The following is a 19,392-nucleotide window of genomic DNA, read 5'->3' on the forward strand; positions in this document are numbered from 1 at the left end:
GTTACTCATAAGCATTCTTCATCTGTCATTATTGTCTCTAAATTACAAACAAGTCAAGGATCAACAATTATCAAGTACTTTGGGATTTAATCAAAATAAACCCAATGGGGTACATCATTAATATCCCAATTCCACAATCTTCCCTTCCATTGTACTCCCGATAATAATTGTTCCAACCTAGCAGATAAGTACCTCTGAGTTATTTTTTCTTTCTTATTTATCAACAACCACAAGACCGCATTTCCTTACAGATGAACCACACATCTTCAGTTTGTGATTGTATTCCCTTAGTGCACAAAGGAACTGAGCAAGAATTAGGAAATATAAGGTAAACATTCTGGCTAAAAGAATAATTACTATATTGATTTTCTGCTTAATGCCACAAAATGCCTTTGTTTCTAAAACTCCCCCCTCTTCCGTCAAATATGAACAGAAAATGACCTTTGCATTATTTCAAACTAAATTGTACATCATAATATGTCAATTGCTTTATTAAAGGTCAAAAAACATTTTCCAATATAGAGATTGCTAGTCCAGAAGGCAACATAAATATATTTTTAATTATACTGTTTAAATATAAATATACACACATACAAGGTAATCTTTCATTCTGAAACATCCCTTGCCATGACTTTGAGAAAACTGGAAAACACTTAAATTCCTCAAAGACATTGCACAAGTCTTTCATTTTTTGCATACTTTCTAGAGCACATATTGTCAGCAAGGACTACCAGAAAGTTGTACCAAAATTGCTGGCTACATACATATGATGAAAGGAAAATTAAATAATCCATTATCTATAGAATATAAGCTACTTAGTAGTTACAGTTCTTAACAAACTTGTACTTTAATATTAATGTACATAGCATAATATAATTATAGTAAATAAATTATATCTAGAATATAATACAATAATACATATGTACTATATTATAAATATGTATAATATACTACATAAGATATAATATAAATTCCAAAGTTTTTACCACTGATAAAATACCAACAAGTTGCCTAAATAAATTTGTTTATGTATACGTACACTTTCTTCATAAACAGTTTAAAAAACTGCTGAAGGTGTAGAACCAACCTAGTTAATTCTCAGACAAATCTACACAATGTCTATTTTTGAAACTACAGATTATAGAAAGAAGAGCAAAGGCATTATTACATCATGACCTTCTATGGAAATGAAAACATATCTTCAAGTTTTCATGTCAAAACCTCTTGTTATCTAAATTATCTTTCTCGGTATATAACTTCTTGGAGATAAAAAATAAAGGAAGTTATTTGGATTAAATATCAGGGTTTCTGAGGGAGATACAGGTGTGTCAAAATATAGCAGAACTAATAAGAGATAATTCCAGTCACCAGGAATCGATATGCTGAAATGTATTTTAAATCACTGAAGTACTCAAATCTACTGTATAGTTAAGATAGGAGCACAGCAAGCCACAGAAACCAGCTCTGGCAGCTCCATGCAAAAGGGTGGTGCTGGACATTTCTCTAAGTGATCTTGAACGGACCCAGTTTTCTCCTTTTTCACATTTGTAGATGTCAAGAGTAACTGTGGAATGTGCTGGGAATGCAATATCCTAAAATAGAGAAGAACTGGCCAGAACACTTTAGGCTCTGTTCCAGTCCCTACTAGAAAAAGGGTCTGCTTTCGCATGTTAGCCCAGGATGGCATGTTGCACTCTGTTATAAAACCTGGGCTGGGATGGTTTCTGGGGTTCCTCAGCTCTGGTGCAAGTGAGACATACACTGAGGAAATGCCATCCACCATGGCAGCCTCCCTTGGCCTTGGAAGACTGGCTGGCTCTGAATCCTAGGCCTCTGTTGTTCCTTGCTGCCAATCTGTTTGTAATAAGTCCAATCAGCTTCATTAACTTGTTATGTGTGGGTGTGTTCTGTCTCACTAGACTTAGACAAGTTAATACCTAGTGCACAGTGACCTTGCTTCAAAAAGATGGTGCAGTGAGCAGTGTCCTCCTTGATAGAATCATGGCTTCCTGGTGAAGCTGAAAAGACAATAACCCCCAGGACCTGACCCAAGAAAAAATGTCAGCCTAGGGATGTAGGGACTGGACATGCAGCTGGATGAGTGATGGGAAAGGAAGCTCAATAAATGGGACATAGGTCACTCCCAATGGATGTGAACGAATTGGCTGCATGGATTGAGGCAAAGAAAAAGGAATATGGAAACGGGGAAGCACAGAATACATTTCTCTGGTTGTCAGACATGTATGTGATCATTCGTTCCTGGGACCAGAGGGCTCAAAAAGTAAATGCTCGTAAGGACCCTGAGGCATTTGAGAGGGAACCAACATGTGCAATTTGAGCCTTCACAGAAACGGAGACTTGTGATCTAAAGGACAAATATGAGGAAAAGCTAGGCAAGTCTTAGGCAGCTTGGTTGGTGTGTTTGTTTGACAAAGGGACATTGCAGGCCCAAATGTCTCAAATTTAATGGTGTAATTAGTGATAGGGCCAAATAGTGCAGTTAGAAATAGGGTCCCCACTGGAGGCCAGTGGCCTTTACTCCTGTCAGGATTAAAGGGAAAAGAGAAAAACATTAAGATGATGACATTAGGAGGTTTTGAGACAAATGAGGTCACCCATATTGCTTATGTGCTTATGGGTCAGGCCTTTTGGGGCATTTCAGGTACCGATGAGCATGGTTCCCCCACTCAGTGCATTATAGACATTGACATTTTGACCATTTGTGGTGCAGAACATCACTGCCACCTGCAGAGGTATGACCCCCTCATAGCTAAAAATTCATGCCATAACAATGGGGCATATCTACTCCTGCCTGCCACCTAAACTACCCAAGTCCAAATGAGTTATTCAGCTAAAGTAGTATTCCATACTAAGTAGAGAGTAGCACATTACCTGGTTAACTGAGGAATTGCTATAAACAACAATATTACAAACCACCATGTCACAAATTAACACTATAGTTGGGCTGCTCAAAAATACCTCCAGAACATTAAGACTATTACAGGATGAATGCCAGGGCCAATTAGATGGGAAGCCAAATGAATATTCAGATACACTTAAGAAAATACTATTGGCCTTGGTGGCACCAGCTAAGTAAAATGGAGGCCAGCAGCCAAGAGGCCTCTGGGTACTGAAGACGGCGTACCCCACCTTAGTGTTCTTTTGGCCATCATAATCAAAGTGGCCAAGAAAGCCATCAACTTTGAAAGGCTTTGAAACAGCAGGACTGAGAAACCATTCAAAAACTGTGGCCCAGGCACTGCCTTTGCAACTTTCAGAGTCTGCTAGCCCATTGGAATTACAGAAGTCTGCAACTTGTGTGCATACTGATTGTCATCTGGGGCAACAGAAAACTGCCATTGGGCTGCCGTAGCACTTTGTAAGTTGCCTGATATAGCCAACAGATATACTCCCCTTTTGAATGGCAGCTCCTTGCTCACTATTGGGCATTGATAAAAAGAGAATATTTTATGGCCAGAATGCCACGTGATTGCTGCAATAGGAACTGCCTATTTTTATGTGTTTGCCTACAAACCTCACCAATAAAACTGGACAGGCTTGGCAGAGCCCACTTATCAAATGGAAAGCAGACATTTAAGGTTGGCTTGAGCTAGAATTCCAGGGAAGCAGTGGGCTCCATGAATAAATGGCTAGCTTTCTAGAATGGACCGAGTGACCCTCAGGAGATGCTTTGGCTCCTCCTCTGCCTACTGATGGTATGGCATGATTCACTGATGCCCCTACAAAACTAAAAGCAGACAGGGTCCACTGGACTGCAGCCCCCGTCTGGTGAGTGAATGGCCATATTTTTACTGAGGCTGAACATGAACATTCTGCCCCAAGGGTCAAACTACATGTACCACTGTTGGCCACACAGGCCACCACTTACCAGCCTATCTTGCTACATTTTCACCAATGTATGGGCCTTTATCTACAACCTAGCCATGTGGTCAAGAGAACAGCAACTGAGTGATTGGACTATCAAAGGATCCCCTATATGGGGACAAGGACTATGACAATAACTTGCTACCTGGAAAGGACAAATGTGTATCACTCATATGGATGCTAGGCCTACCATGTCCTCCCTGGAAGAGAGCTTGTGATCCGACTTGCAAAGCAACTGAAGAAAGAGCATCAAGATGTTCTGCTAGTGGGGTGGTTCCCCATCTGACTAGAGCAGTATGGACACTAAACTCTGCACTATGATGTGAGGGAAACATGGCACTGCAGCACCCATTGAGAAACAATGGCCTCAGTTGGAGTAGAGGTAACCAGCCAGATGCTTGATTAGGCTACATCTGCAAATCCCCATCTCAGTGTTCCCAACCATTATTTCTTTTTTTCCTTTAGAGTACATGTCCTGGGGGGCAGTTTGCAGTTCAGGCCACCATAATACCCCAGACAGGACCCCTAAGTCTAATCTGAAAACAATGCCTCCCCTCGGTCACTGCTCTCTGTGGGATCCCATAGCGTTATTGGATGGAATCAAGGAATACCAGAGTGCCAGGACTCTCTAGGGATGCTGGGGAAATCTAAACCCTTCAGTCAAGTGGGCAGCATTACCAAACATGTCGTGTTTGTACAGGATGTGACTTCCCTTTCTGAACTGGAGGGCTGTTTTAATGGTCTGGCTCAAGCAACAAAGACAATGAGTACCTGCAGATGTGGTAACCTGGGGACTGGGACAGACAAAATTGGATAATATGTCTACCCAGCCCAAACCCTATCCAATAAGTAGAAACACCTAAAACCCCAAGAGGGGTGAAGTGTAGGGCACTCATCTGTAAATCTGTTTTATTTTACAAGGATGTAGCAGCAGAGGCCTGGAGGCACAACACTTTCATTAGGCTCTCCCAGGCAGCAGCCACCTTGGGTAGCCTGACTAAGGGTTAGATTTGCCATCTCAGACCTTACTCTGTTACAGACAACAGCAACTTCTCATCCTGTCAGTGGTAAACTACACACACATTCCTATTGCCACAGTGCATGCTTCAGTGTGGATTTGGCACCCACCACATGGAAGAGAATCAGAGGTGCTCTGTTTTAACTGACTCAATGCCAAAATGTCACAGCTATAACTGAGAAAACTTTGGTAGGCTTGCACTTTGACACTTTATGCTCATTTGATCACCTGAACAAGAAGTGTCCCAGTGGTGAAAATGAAAACAAGGACTGAACTGTTGTTAGCCCTCTGTGTAGGGGCTTCATGGACAATATTTTAAGAAAACCAAGTTCATGTAACTAACTCAAGACTTGGCTGGTGAATTCCAATGCCTTTGTACCCATGAATGTGTCACTGAACAATAAAGTGAGAGAAGGGTTGCTGTGTACACCTGAAAGTTACATCTTTCTCTGCAGGTGGTTCAGTGGTTCATTGGTGACTCAAATATAGGATGAGCAATGTCATGCCTGATGGATGGTGGGATCCTGCATGCTGGAAGTGCTCCTGGATATCACCCCTGGAAATGAGATGCACCACTGGCCTGGCAGGCTTACTAACTGGCTCTGGGTTCATGCCCTTTGTGAGCTCTTTGATACCAGATACAGGAGTCCATGCTCATGAAAAAATTATATAAAACCTATTTCTGACCATAGTAAATATTGCTTCTTCCACAGCCACTGCCTTGCCAGCCCAACAGACATCCCCAACTTCCTTGGGAAGATTGTTTTAGGCAACAGAATGGATCTAGATCTATTTAGCCCAACTTGGAGGAGTATATGCAATTGCCAACACCTTCTGCTGTACCTAGATAAACTTCAGTTGTTGTAGAAGCACAAGTAGAGGAGGTACAGAAGCAGGTACACTGGCTGCAGACAGTGGGACCACTGGAAGGATCTTTTTTTGACAACTTTAGTAACCTGTTACGTGGATCACTGGGATCCTGTGTTAGGTCACTGCTCTGGGCAGGCCTGAGCACCTTGCTTATGGATAGTCCAATGTACTTCTGGGCCTAGTGAAATGTATACTGCCGATGGCTCAATTATGTTGCAAAGAGATTATGTCAGTGCAGGTGTTACATCAATCTGACAAGACCAATCTCCAACTCCAAATCTGGGGAAGTCATTGGGCATAGGAAATGGAAGAGCTTTGCTAAGGGGGGCCATCTGGATCAGTGGTAAACTGCAGAACAGTTCTCTGGGTGACCTTGGACTCACCCAGTTTATCCCCCTTTCCTGTTTGTAGTTCTTAAGTACAACTGTAGAATGTTCTGAGGATGTAACATCTTAATGAGAGGTGAGGCCAGCTGGACTTCCTGGGTCAAGTGGGGACTTGGAGAACTTTTCTGTCTAGCTAGAAGACTGTAAATGCACCAATCAGTGCTCTGTATCTAGCTAAAGGATTGTAAATGCGCCAATCAGCACTCTATAAAAACGCACCAATCAGCGCTCTGTGTCTCGCTATAGGATTGTAAATGCACCAATCAGCACTCTGTAAAAATGCAGCAATCAGTGCTCTATGTCTAGCTAAACGACTGTAAACACACCAATCAGCACTCTGTAAAATGGACCAATCAGCACTCTGTAAAATGGACCAATCAGCAGGACATGGGCAGGGACAAATAAGGAAATAACAGCTGGCCACCCCGGCCAGCAGCAGCAACCCGCTTAAGTCCCCTTTCCTGCTTTGAAAGGTTTGTTCTTTCCCTCTTCACAATAAATCTTGCTGCTGCTCATTCTTTGGGTCTGCACCAACTTTAAGAGCTGTTAACAGTCACCACGAGGGTCTGCAGTTTCATTCCTGAAGTCAGTGAGATCACGAACCCACTGGGAGGAACAAATAACTCTGGATGCACCACCTTTAAGAGCTGTAACACTCACCGTGAGGTCCACAGCTTCATTCTTGAAGTCAGGGAGACCAAGAGTCCACCAGAAGGATTAAATTCTGGACACACTAAGATAGGGAGAAACTTACTAGAACAGCCAGGGCTCTGTTCCAGTTCCTCCTAGAAACAAGTTGCTCTTCAATGTTTTAGTCCAGTGGGTCATGTTTTCCTTCCCCTCGTATAAAACCTAGGGTGGGATGATTTCCAGGGTCCTGTAGCTGCAGTGCAAGTGCAGTACATTCAAACAAGACTCCATCCAACCTGGGCAGCTTTCCTGAGCCTTGGGGGACTGGCATGCCCTGAATCCTAGGCTTTTATTGTCACTTGTTGCCTCTCAGTTAGATAATAAATCTGCCTCACGTAACTTGTTTTGTGTGTGGGTGTTCTGTCTCACCAAATCAGACAAGTTAGTAACCAGTACACAGTGGACCTGCTTCACAGATGGATATCTATTTGAGCAATACTATGAATTCATAGAGCTAGTGGGAGTTTGGAGATGCAGGCTTAGAAAACAAAGATGTAAGTTAGGTCAAACAGCTTTGGAACAGAAAACACAGTCTGTTTCTTCCTAAGAGGAAAAGTTTGGGCATCATTGCTGTAGTTGATGTAGTGAATGACTCCTAAAAGTATCCTACCACATCTTTGCATCCTTTGATCAAGATTAAAAATTGCAAACAGGACTATCTAATTAACTAAACTAATTCACATTTTTGAGCCCTGGCTCTGTCAAATTGAAGTAAGAGAGGATCTGATCCTTTTAGCTTCCAGACTAGAATGTGGAGTACAATCTCTCACTAAAACTATATGAAATGCAGAATTGCTCCTCTATAGGAGGAAGGGAGTGAATACTGTACAAAATTTTAAGCAAATATTTATTCTACCTAGCCATTACAGTAAAAAAAATTTCTCCAATCTACATGTATATCATTTTATACTAATCTGAAGTCATGTTACTTTTTAAATTTAATTTGCTGTAATTTTTAAATGGCTAAAATACAAATCCCACAAGAAGACAAATTTGTCTGTCTTGTTCAATGTTTTATTTCTATCACCTAGACCGGATATTGGTAATATGCACACAGATAATCAAAAAACATTTGTTGAATAGATCGAATGACAAAAGAACACTAATATGTAAAAAATACTCCTCCAATTTATTTGCCCCATCCAATCCCTATGAATTACTTCTGCCACAACCTTGTGTCCTGTTTGCAACCTCAAATAATCATTATCACATAGAAGCCTTGACTAAAGGGAAGATGGAGAGCTTTCAGTCTATGTTTTACATATTTAGCAGTTTTATCCCTACATATCCTTGTAGACAGTGAATCTTTGACCTACTTTAATAGGCAGAGTGCAGTGTTCTGGAGTTAATAATGAACTTGTGGTGATGATAAATCAAGTGTGAAACAGCTATTTCCCACTGGTCCCTTTGAAAGTGTCTCAAGCTTCTAAAAGACATTTTGTAAACACCAGTGGAATATGAATGAAAAATGTAAACTGGACTTATTGAAGAGCTTTTGTACTGAAAAGTTTCTAATGTAATTCAGAAGAAGGAGTTAAAACAATAAAGTTTTGAAAAGATTGATGATAAGTATTATGACAAAATGTCTGAAAAGGTATTCAATGTAGTTTATTCATTTATGCCCATGAGTGGGTGCAGGGGAGATAATTAGATGTCAAGATTTATGGTCAATAATTCTGGATGATACTTTTTGTCTGAAATCTTTTTGTTCTCTAAAACCCAGTCAGTTCCAGGTTCATATATGTAGGAAGGTTTCCCTGAACTTTCAAGATTATACTCTACTTTATTTTACAGTGTAGCACTTTTTTTTACATTTGGCTTCTTTATCTATATTTCCCTACTCAAACATTATTCTTCTAAGTGTAAAACTACATCTTACTGGTCCTTGTACCCCAAGCATTGAGTTCAACAATATGCAGCACATAGAGCTCAATGCAGTTTCCCTGAAACATTAAGTAGTCTAGGGTGAATCCAGTCATTTAATTTTGCTGAAAATGAATAATAAATCCAATTTATGGGTTATATTAAGAAGAATGGCATGTTAAAATAACAAAAAAATTTCAATTTGTAAATTCAGAATCAATCCATGTTTTATTTGGTAAGTAATATATATTCTCAACATTTTTTAAAATAAGCAATATACAATATTTTCTGAATATGAGAAGAATGTTTAGAGGTAATAATGTAGTTATTACCCCTCCTCTCTTAAAGAGTTAATGGAAAAGGAGAGCCAATATATGTAGTCAGGCAACAAGAAAAAATGGAAGGTAGGGAGAGAATCAAAAGTACTGAAAAGATAAAATTTTACCGCTTTGCCAGTCTGACAGATGACTCAGGAAAAAAAAAAAAGGAATAAAGACTGAAAATCCCAGTGACACCTTGTTTATGCTAATGGCAGTTTTAGGCCTATTTTAATAGAGCTTTCAGAATTCCCCAGACAACAAACTCTGTTCCTCTCAAGGTTCCTGCGTTTTTCAGAGGCCTTTGGGCATCCAGTAATTTCTTTAAAGAGTTTGGTCATCAGCAACTCCCAAACATCATAAGGAAAAAGCATTATGGACAGCTTTCTATCTATGTTTTACATATTTAGCAGTTTTATCTCTACATAGCTTCAAAAGTGAATATTTGACCTACTTTCTCTGATAGGCAGGGTGCAGTGTTCTGGGGTTAAAAATGAACCTTTTCTAACAGTAAGAACTGAACGAATTAATAAGTCAAATTGTTATTATTTATACCTATATGCCATATATGTATATATAATATATACATATATAATATAAAAATCCAATTATATTTTTATATATACATACATGGCATATATGTATATATAAAAATATATTTAATTTCATATATACATATATGCCATGTATGTATATATAAAAATAATTGGATTTATTATTCATTTATTCCACTACATATGTTGACTCTCCTTTTCTATTAAGTCTTTAAGAAAGGAGGGCTAATAACTACGTTATTATCTCTAAACTTTCTTCTCATATTCAGAAAATGAAATATATACAGCCTTTACCAACAGAAAGGACTAGAAAAACGTATCTTTCATCTTCATGAATATTAGCATTAGCCACATTAGGACCCTTTTGCAGCTGAGGAAGAAGAGAAGAGTATTTTGCTAGATGCCACAAAAGAAACATTATTTTTAAGTTCTCACTTCTTTTTGAGGGACACTTGCTTGAAAATTAAGGCAATCGATCTTTTTTCTCAAAAACTCAATGGGAAAGTAAAGCTTGTATAGGGAAAAAAAAATTGGCTTGGTCCTTATAAACATTCAGTGTGCCACAAACATTCATCATAATGTTAAACCATTGAACTACTCTTTAAGTAATATATAACATTGATGATGATGATGATGATAATGATGATGATGATGAAACATGATCTCACTCAGTTGTCCAGACTGGAGTGCAGTGTCACTATCTTGTCCCATTGTAACCTCTGCCTACCAAGCTCAAGTGATCCTCCCACTTCAGCCTCCTGAGTAGCTGGGACTACAGGTGTGTGCCACCACACCTGGCTAATTTTTGTATTTTTTATTTTTGCCATATTGTCCAGGCTGGTCTTGAACTCCTGGGCTCCAGGCTCCCAAAGTGCTAGGATTACAGACATGAGCCACCACGCCCAGCCTTATTATTTTTAATAGAGAAAATAAATGTAAAGAAGACAAAAACATAATTTAAAAAGCTTATTTTATATAACTTTTAGATATAATCTTTGCTAAATGCTTAGAAAAATATTTTTCTTTTTTTATTATACTTTAAGTTTTAGGGTACATGTGCACAATGTGCAGGTTTGTTACATATGTATACGTGTGCCATGCTGGTGTGCTGCGCCCATTAACTCATCATTTAAGATTAGGTATATCTCCTAATACTATCCCTCCCCCATCCCCCCACCCCACAACAGGCCCCGGTGTGTGATGTTCCCCTTCCTGTGTCCATGTGTTCTCATTGTTCAATTCCCACCTATGAGTGAGAACATGTGGTGTTTGGTTTTTTGTCCTTGTGATAGTTTGCTGAGAATGATGGTTTCCAGCTTCATCCATGTCCCTACAAAGGACATGAACTCATCGTTTTTTCTGGTGGCATAGTATTCCATGGTGTATATGTGCCACATTTTCTTAATCCAGTCTATCATTGTTGGACATTTGGGTTGGTTCCAAGTCTTTGCTATTGTGAATAGTGCCGCAATAAACATACGTGTGTATGTGTCTTTATAGCAGCATGATTTATAGTCCTTTGGGTATATACCCAGTAATGGGATGGCTGGGTCAAATGGTATTTCTAGTTCTAGATCCCTGAGGAATCGCCACACTGACTTCCACAATGGTTGAACTAGTTCATGGTTCCACCAACAGTGTAAAAGTGTTCCTAGTTCTCCACATCCTCTCCAGCACCTGTTGTTTCCTGACTTTTTTAATGATTGCCATTCTAACTGGTGTGAGATGGTATCTCATTGTGGTTTTGATTTGCATTTCTCTGATGGCCAGTGATGATGAGCATTTTTTCATGTGTCTTTTGGCTGTATAAATGTCTTCTTTTGAGAAGTGTCTGTTCATATCCTGTGCCCACTTTTTGATGGGGTTGTTTGTTTTTTTCTTGTAAATTTGTTTGAGTTCATTGTAGATTCTGGACATTAGCCCTTTGTCAGATGAGTAGATTGCAAAAATTTTCTCCCATTCTGTAGGTTGCCTTTTCACTCTGATGGTAGTTTCTTTTGCTGTGCAGAAGCTCTTTAGTTTAATCAGATCCCATTTGTCAATTTTGGCTTTTGTTGCCATTGCTTTGGAACGATACAGAGAAGATTAGCATGGCCCCTGCGCAAGGATTACATGCAAATTTGTGAAGAGTTCCATATTTTTAACAGGCTGTGAAATCGAGGCAATAATTAATAGCTTACCAACCAAAAAAAGTCAGGACTGGATGGATTCACAGCCAAATTATACCAGAGGTCCAAGGAGCAGCTGGTACCATTCCTTCTGAAACTATTCCAATCAATAGAAAAAGAGGGAATCCTCCCTAACTCATTTTATGAGGCCAGCATCATCCTGATACCAAAGCCTGGCAGGGACACAACAAAAAAAGAGAATTTTAGAACCATATCCCTGATGAACATCGATGCAAAAATCCTCAATAAAATACTGGCAAACTGAATCCAGCAACACATCAAAAAGCTTATCCACCATGATCAAGTGGGCTTCATCCCTGGGATGCAAGGCTGGATCAACATAAGCAAATCAATAAATGTAATCCAGCATATAAACAGAACCAATGACAAAAACCAGATGATTATCTCAATAGATGCAGAAAAAGCCTTTGACAATATTCAACAACCCTTCATGCTAAAAACTCTCAATAAATTAGGTACTGATGGGACGTATCTCAAAATAATAACAGCTATCTATGTCAAACCCACAGCCAGTATCATACTGAATGGGTAAAAACTGGAAGCATTCCCTTTGAAAACTGGCACAAGACAGGGATGCCCTCTCTCACCACTCCTATTCAACATAGTGTTGGAAGTTCTGGCCAGGGCAATCAGGCAGGAGAAGGAAATAAAGGGTATTCAATTAGGAAAAGAGGAAGTCAAATTGTCCCTCTTTGCAGATGACATGATTGTATATCTAGAAAACCCCATCATCTCAGCCCAAAATCTCCTTAAGCTGATAAGCAACTTCAGCAAAGTCTCAGGATACAAAATCAATGTGCAAAAATCACAAGCATTCCTATACACCAGTAACAGACAAACAACCAAATCATGAGTGAACTCCCATTCACAATTGCTTCAAAGAGAATAAAATACCTAGGAATCCAACTTACAAGGGATGTGAAGGACCTCTTCAAGGAGAACTACAAACCACTGCTCAATGAAATAAAAGAGGATACAAACAAGTGGAAGAACAATCCATGCTCATGGGTAGGAAGAATCAATATCATGAAAATGGCCATACTGCCCAAGGTAATTTATAGATTCAATGCCATCCCCATCAAGCTACCAATGACTTTCTTCACAGAATTGGAAAAAACTACTTTAAAGTTCATATGGAACCAAAAAAGAGCCCACATCACCAAGTCAATCCTAAGCAAAAGAACAAAGCTGGAGGCATCACGCTACCTGACTTCAAACTATACTACAAGACTGCAGTAACCAAAACAGCATGGTACTGGTACCAAAACAGAGATATGGACCAATGGAACAGAACAGAGCCCTCAGAAATAATGCCGCATATCTACAACTATCTGATCTTTGACAAACCTGACAAAAACAAGCAATGGGGAAAGGGTTCCCTTTATAATAAATGGTGCTGGGAAAACTGGCTAGCCATATGTAGAAAGCTGAAACTGGATCCCTTCCTTACATCTTATACAAAAATTAATTCAAGATGGATTAAAGACTTAAATGTTAGACCTAAAACCATAAAAACCCTAGAAGAAAACGTAGGCAATACCATTCAGGACATAGGCATGGGCAAGGACTTCATGTCTAAAACACCACTAAAATATTTTTCAATAGCAAAATATTTCCTGAATGTTGTTTTCCTTGATATATGTTAAATTAAAGAGAAATATATAGTTGAAAATAAATGGAATGTTTTCTTTAATCCCCTGCCCCATAGGCCCTAGTCCTTGTACTGAGGACAACAAAGTGTAGCATTCTCTAGCACTCTGTGATGGATATGAGGCATGAGAAAGAACTAGACTGTTGTTTCAATGTACTGAGATTTTGGGGTTGTTGATTTCCAATTATAATCCGGCCTATTTTGATAGATATAGAAGTTAGATTAATTATTCTTTATTTATTTTATTATTTAAAAAAATTTTTTTGAGGCAGGGTCTCACTCTGTCATCCAGGCTAGAGAGCACTGGCCCAATCATAGCTCACTGTAGTCTCCAACTCCTGGGCTCAAATGATCCTCCTACCTCAACCTCTTGAGTATCTGAGACTACCAGTGTGCCCACCACACCCAGCTAATTTAAAATAATTTTTTGTGGATATTGGATCTCACTATGTTGTCCAGGTTGGTCTTAATCTCCTGGCCACAAGCCATCCTCCCTCCTTAGCCTCCCAAAGTGCTGTGATTTCAGGCATGAGCCACCACATCCAGCCTTATTCTTTATTTTACAGTATTCATATTTATATTTTATTATTTTATGTTTCCTTTTTCTCTTCTTTAACTTAAAATATCTATGGATGTTAGTTTATATTAATCTACTTTATTCTTTTTAATGGATGTGTAATATTTTATTGAATTAATGTAACATGATTGATATGTCAAATTGGTGGAAAGAATATTAAATGTAGCAGAGGATAACTTTATATAAATCAAAGCTTCCATAAACAACAAAAGTGTTTGAATATAGTAGAAATAATGAATATGGTGGATTTAGAAACAAGCCTAGGATAAAAATAAGATTAAAGAGGAACAGGTAAAATATGTAAGATGTTTGCTACAAAAAGTAAACTGTTAAGAAAAAGACTCACAGAAGCATGAGAAGAGCTGCTAACCACTGTATAAACATCATGAGGTAAGCTGGTTTTTGATATTTGTGTTTATTGTAGGAAAGAGAATAGCACCTGACACATTCACCTATTTGGGGTTTAATACATACTTGTGAAGTAATGCTAATAAAAATAAAAATCACTCCTAACACTTATTAGAAATTTTTATTTGTTCAACTCCATGTTCTGTGCAAAGTGCTTAAAGTAATCCCTGGAAAGGCCTCTTCAGTAAATTTTCATTTGCTATATTCATTTAGTGAACTATTTCTAGATTCCCCTTTTTTTCACAACCACTTGTAATCCATCAGTAAGTTCTGTGTTCACTACTTTCAAGATATATCTGAAATCTGACCACTTTTCATCACTGTCACAGCTCCCTTCTTGTCCAAACCATCTTCTTTTTTAGACAAGCCTAATATAATAACCTTCTAATTTCCTTGCTCCCACATTTGCCTCCTTGCAGTTATTTTTCATCTAGCAACGAAATAATGTTTTCATCATGTAAATCTAATCATGTCATTCCTCTTACTCAAAGCCCTCCAAGAAGACAGTAATCTAAAGCCCTCAACATGGTTTATAAGGACATCTATTTCCCCAGTGCTGTCTCCTGCTATTCTTCACCCAGCTCACTGGGCTCCAGGCACACTGGCTTCTTTATTTTCAATCAAATGCCCAAGTTCATTCCTCCTTAAAACTCCTTCACCCGCTGTCTATCCTATACCTTGAAAGATCCTCTCCCAGAAGTTCATACAGCAATTTCCTCACTTCATCAAATCCTCAGGCAAAGGCCATTTCCTAAGAGCAACTTTCTCTGACTTCCCTGTCCAAAATACCCTTACCATATAACCACTTACAATGCTGTAATTTTCTTCCTATAATTAATCATTACTATATATTAGTAATACTTTTACTTTTTTGTTTACTGTTCATCTGACCTATTGGAATGTACATTTCATGAATATAGGAACTTCATCTGCTCTGTTCTGTATCTCGAGCACCTAACAGAACTATTTGATACCTGGGGGCTTCAACAAGTATTCATGAAATAAATATCAAAAAATAACGCCTTGTTTAAGGGTGTCAGTTTTTGTTTTTAAGCTTGAGCTATTATGAATTACCTTTTTTGTTAAGTGCTCTGTGTTCTAAATTGTCAGGGTTTAACAGAAACCCAGTTAAAGGCTGGGGAGTTTTGTATATTATATAATCTGGATTTGTTAAGATTTTTGTTGGGATTAATAGTATTGATGCAACTGCTTAAGTCATAAAAGCTCAACTTAGCTTATGTTGGCAATTGAGGGTGGTCATAAGTAAGATGTTTTCTCTCCTGAGTGTATCAACCCTTTACAAACTAAGAAGCAGAGTCCAGGACAAGGGACCCCATTGAATAGCTTGCCTATTCCATCAGCTTTAGAGATACATCAATTCTGTCACTCTCTGCTTTGCACACTTTCCAATTAACCGGTTATTTCTAGAGAAAGGGTAACTTCTATGCAATTTGAAATTTCAGTTCAAAAATACCAGAAAGGGTTTTACCACTTGATCCTATTTAATTATTGCAGTCACTTAACAGGTTAAGTTTTTTTTCGATAATTGAATTTGACTAATTTAATTACAATCCATATGACAATACATGTTTGCATTGTATAAGTTAAGACACTGACTCCTCTCTCTAGCTCCAGAGTTTGTTCTCCCACACAGTCACTGCATTCAAATGCTAGGTCAAATACTTCCTAGCTATGTGACCTTAAATGGGTCGCTTAACCTTTTAAGGTATTATCTTAATTTAACATAAAATAGACATAATAATAGTATTCGTGTGATAGAGTTATGGTATGATTGAACAAATGAATGCTCCTGTAAGCTACCTATCCAATCAACAAGAGTAGCAGGGATTCTTAGTGGGAGGTAAACATCAGAATTGTCTGAAGACAACCGTCATAGCCCCAGCTGAGCATTTTTGCACTAAATTCTAGAATATAATATAGAGCAGTTGTTTCTTTGCAATCATTTGAAAGGAGCTTAAATTACTAAAATAGCAGTAGCCTCTCATTATTATTAGAATCCTCTCATAACTATTCACCATGCTTCCTTTGCAATTTGGATTTAATTGCAAATTGCAATTAATTTAATTCCTTTGCCTTTACTGGATTAAATATTTATTGATTTGGCCAGGCATGGTGGCTCACGCCTGTAATCCCAGCAGTTTGGGAGGCCGAGGCAGGTGGATCATCTGAGGTCAGGAGCTCAAGACAAGCCTGGCCAACATGGTGAAATCCCATCTCAACTAAAAATACAAAATTAGCTGTGCATGACGGTGCATGCCAGTAATCCCAGCTACTCGGGAGGCTGAGGCAGGAGAATCACTTGAACCCAGAAGGCAGAGGCTGTGGTGAGCTGAGATCATGCCATTGCACTCCAGCCTGGGCAACAATTCCGTCTCAGAAACAAAAAAAAATGTATTGATTTAAAGAATATGTTTACGGTATAACTCTGAAGTTATATTTTACAGATGAATGCTCAGTGGTTAGTATCACTAATGCTAGAATCACAGTAAACCAAATTCAAATCTCAACTCACACTCTTCATAGTTGTATGACCTTGAATAAGGTAATAGTAAGGTTTAGCTAATATATTATATTATATTATATTATATTATATTATATTATATTATATTGCATTGCATTATATTGTATTATATTATATTATATTATATTATATTATATTATATTATATTATAGCTAGATTATCAAGCTAGCTGACTTTCCAGTTATATATGACTAGGGGCACAAACCCTCTGGACTGATTAACCTCAGAATAACAGTAACTGTAGAGGTTAATATCTGCTGAGCACATGATATAGGTCTAGCATTCTGCTAAGCACTCTGCCTGGATTACATCATCTAATCAACACAGGTGACCTATAACATTGGTATTACTATTTATATCTCTTTTTACAGATAATAAAAATAAAGTAAAATATTTTGTTTGTGTTCTGTAAGTTAGCAAGTGATCAAGCTCTTAATTAAATCTATATCACTCTGACATCACCGCTGTTGTCAATCCAGTGTTGAGTGCTTTCCAGTGTTTTTAAGTAGCCTATACTTTTCTAAATGAGATCTCTTGAAAAACCCAATAAATAAAGCAGAGAAAAGTAGAACTTCCATAGCTTAAGAAAAAAATGAGGGGGCCATAAATCCAACTCTCTTTGACTCATTGCTTCCTTGAGGTGGACCCTCCGTGAACCAAGAGTATTCTGAGGTACATATTGAAAATTATTTATCTAAGGCAACCCTTAACTCTCTAGAGTAGTCCTCATCTCTAGCACATAGTGTGATTTATATTTAACCGTTTATTTATTATAATTTTTTTTTGAGACAGAGTCTCACTCGGTCTCCCAGGCTGGAGTAACGTGGTACAAACTCAGCTCACAGCAACCTCTGCCTCCCTGGTTCAAGTGATTCTCCTGCCTCAGCCTCCCAAGTAGCTGGGATTACAGGTGCCCGCCATCACACACAGGTACTTTTTGTATTTTCAGTGGAGACAGGGTTTCACAGTGTTGGCCAGGCTGGTCTCAAACTCCTGACCTGAAGTGATCCTCCCACCTCAACCTCCCAAAGCTCTGGGGTTACCGGAGTGAGCCACCGCACCTGGCCATTTGATTAATTTTTAATTGTTATTAAATTATGGATTTTAATTAAATTGGTTAAATTCAATTATCAAAAGAAAATTTTATTAGATTAGAAATTTTAATTTAAAACTAATATAATTTTTATTTAAATTACAAATAATAAAATATGTAGTTCCTCAGTCCCACTGTCTCTATTTTGAATGTCGAATGGAATCTATATCAGATAGCACAGATATAGAACATTTTCATCATAACAAAGTTTTATTGGACAGTGCTTATTTAGACTAGATCCCCACTAACACTTCCATTACAATTAGAATAAAACCCATCCTCCTTACTGTAGCATTCCTGGGCTGATATGTTCTGGCCCTTGCCTACTTCTTTGACTTTACTTCATAGCAATCTCTGTTATTCACTGTTTTAGACACAGTGGCTTTCCTATGTCCCTCTGATACACAAAACTTTGTTGAGACCTTTGCATTTGTTTATATCTGCCCATTACATCTTTTCCCTAGGTAATCCCACGTGGCTGCCTTCCTCTAATCTTGTAGATACTAGCTCAAATATTGTCTTCTCAAAGACCCCATTTTCAATTAGTCCATCTAAATTAACCCTTCCATCTCATCCTTTTCAATTCCATTACCCTACTGTATTTTCTTACAACATTTGCCACATTTGGAGTTCTGTTGTCTGTGTTCTCATATGTTTAGTGCTTTCATTCTTGTATGTAAACCCTAGGTATTCAGGGAACTTGAATGTCTTGTTTACAGGAGACTCTAAGCTCAATGCCTAACTGTACTAGTTACTCAATAGCCATTAGTTGAATGAATACATGAAATAAATTTAGAAATTCAGAAATTAAGGCCCAAAGAGAGGTTAAGTCACTTGCTTAAGGTCGCACAGGTAAACGGTGAACCTATGGACTTTGAATCCAAATAGGTTTTCACTCTGGCCCTGGGACTACCATAAATAATTATTACTCAGAGCGAAGGTCAGGAGGAAGATTATGCTCAGGAAATACTTCAACACCTAGTGAAAAAATGCTAGGATTCAGGCTACCCCAGGAAGAGTGATGGAATCATGGATACAGCTCACGATATTAAGTCAGATGCAACAGCAGCTGTTGACATCTCGGGGGAGCCATGAAGTGGGCACTTGAACTTTGACTGCACTGAAATGATGTCACTTGCCAAAGACAGTCATCTAACCTCAAAGGCTAAAAAGTGCCCGGCACAGGATACCAGAGTGGTTCAATTAATAGCAAGAAATTTTCATAGAACAGAGAAAGAAAGACATCAGAGGCTAATCAGAAGACTAAGATGGAGAGAGGCAACAGGAGATCAGAGAGTTACTGAGAACAAGTATTAAGGCGATCAGCCAGCAGCACTAATGGAGGGTCA

The 19,392-nt window shown here is 38.4% G+C and overlaps 1 non-coding gene across 1 annotated transcript; it reads left to right on the plus strand.

Moving 5' to 3' along the window:
• Window positions 1–11,622: 11,622 nt before the first annotated feature.
• On the plus strand, window positions 11,623–11,725 carry LOC112439886 (U6 spliceosomal RNA). Its single transcript, XR_003028116.1, has one exon. It is a non-coding gene; the product is annotated as a U6 spliceosomal RNA (small nuclear RNA).
• The last annotated feature ends 7,667 nt before the right edge of the window (window positions 11,726–19,392 follow it).

The sequence above is a fragment of the Pan paniscus genome, chromosome 4 (assembly GCF_029289425.2).
Source record: "Pan paniscus chromosome 4, NHGRI_mPanPan1-v2.0_pri, whole genome shotgun sequence".
NCBI classification, from domain to species: Eukaryota; Metazoa; Chordata; class Mammalia; order Primates; family Hominidae; genus Pan; species Pan paniscus.